Below are 2,197 nucleotides of genomic sequence, written 5' to 3' on the forward strand. Positions count from 1 at the left end.
CTTTATCACATTCATCAAGATTATCATGAATTGTAAAGGAGTCATCCTCACAAACATTATAAGAATTTTCAATTAGAGTTGGAGTGAAAGTTTTACCTTGTGCGGGGTTTTCTTCTTCCCACACGATTTCAATGTTATCCTCGTCTTCACTCTCAATCTCTCCCCATTGGCGTGCGTTCAACTCAGGAGTCAAAACTTCTTGGAGCACCGGGCCATCAAGTTCTTCTTGTTCTTCTACACTCACCTCTTCATCGTCAACTGTCTTGTCCATCTTGTCACTCTCCTGTTGGTTGGTTTCCATTGTTGGGTGATCCATTGGTAGCATTCTCTTCATAAGCTCTTCCGACATTGATAGCATTTTAGCCTCAATTTCGTATAGTGGAAGTCCTTCCTCGCGAAGAATAACAAGACTCTTTTTCATTTCGCTTCTGATTTCATTTCTGAATTTGATAGTATCCTCCTTGGCCATTTGGATGAACATTTCTAATTTGTCTTTCAAGATTTGGANTGGAAGTCCTTCCTCGCGAAGAATAACAAGACTCTTTTTCATTTCGCTTCTGATTTCATTTCTGAATTTGATAGTATCCTCCTTGGCCATTTGGATGAACATTTCTAATTTGTCTTTCAAGATTTGGATTTCATCATTGACCGGTGGAAGGTACTCGCAAGGTGGCCTCTCATATGGTATAGGTTGGATGAAATTTTGCGCAAAAGGTGGTGTTTCATAAAGATATTTGTCATTTTGGTGTGGTGGGGGTGAATAGCTAGTATTAGTGTAAGAGTGAGAATACCAATTTCTCTCAGGATTGTAGTTTGATGGAGGGTCATAATGAAATGGAGGTTTAACAATTGAAGGGATTGTGGCCTTTAATGCCGGTTCACAACTAGGATCAATCTCCTTCTTGATTTGGATAAGTCGGTTGTTAATACTCTCCGATATTGAGCTAAGTGATTCCTCTCCATTTTGGTATGTAGGTTTCTCAATTCTTTCATGGGTAAGCATAGATAAGGGAGCATATGAATATGATTGTTGGTTGTGATCAAAGTAAGTGTTCGGGTGTGAATATGGTGGTGGTGGGTACAAATAAGGACTTGGATAATAATATGGGTAAGGTTCATAGGATTGGGGTGGAATATTTGTTGTATATGGTCTTCCATGGTATGGGTAACCATNGGTAAGCATAGATAAGGGAGCATATGAATATGATTGTTGGTTGTGATCAAAGTAAGTGTTCGGGTGTGAATATGGTGGTGGTGGGTACAAATAAGGACTTGGATAATAATATGGGTAAGGTTCATAGGATTGGGGTGGAATATTTGTTGTATATGGTCTTCCATGGTATGGGTAACCATGGGGATATGTATAAGCACTCATTTTGTAAGCGTCAATTGATTTGTTGAAGAAAATATCTTGTGCAAAGCTTAACAAACAACAAATATTTCGCAACTAGAAGTAGTTGCAANACTTGGATAATAATATGGGTAAGGTTCATAGGATTGGGGTGGAATATTTGTTGTATATGGTCTTCCATGGTATGGGTAACCATGGGGATATGTATAAGCACTCATTTTGTAAGCGTCAATTGATTTGTTGAAGAAAATATCTTGTGCAAAGCTTAACAAACAACAAATATTTCGCAACTAGAAGTAGTTGCAAGTGAGTAGCAAGATATTCAAAGATAATATGCTCACTTCTTCAATCAAATGACTAAAAACAAGAAAATAAAATAAACAAAAAGAAAACAATTCAAGAACTCTTAAAAATCTACTTCAAAAATGTCAACACAATTCAAGAACCGTTTGCCATCCCCTGCAACGGCACCATTTTGATGTTGTGTGTATAGTGGTGAGGGTGAATGTGGTATGGAAGTGGTAAAACGAAGAGTCATAAACTTCCCGAGTGTCGTATCTCTCAAGGATGGCGAATGGGAACCGAATTTATGTTGGCATTTAAGAGGTTGATAGCTAAGAGTTACAAGAATCAAAGGGAGAGGTGTTGTTCATGGTTGGTTTTGGAGGTAAAAAGGGATAGAAAATACAAAAGGTAAAAGGAAAGGGTGCATGCCAAAGTTAAGCTAAAGGATTGATTATCGTAGGTAGCTTGGAATTGGGTTTCGGGATTGATCTAGGGAGTCACGGTCTTTGTATTGAGTGGCGTCACACTCAAACTCTCAATCCTCATTCGGTTGAGGCATTT

The sequence above is a fragment of the Ipomoea triloba genome, chromosome 12 (genome assembly GCF_003576645.1).
Source record: "Ipomoea triloba cultivar NCNSP0323 chromosome 12, ASM357664v1".
In the NCBI taxonomy this organism is placed as follows: Eukaryota; Viridiplantae; Streptophyta; class Magnoliopsida; order Solanales; family Convolvulaceae; genus Ipomoea; species Ipomoea triloba.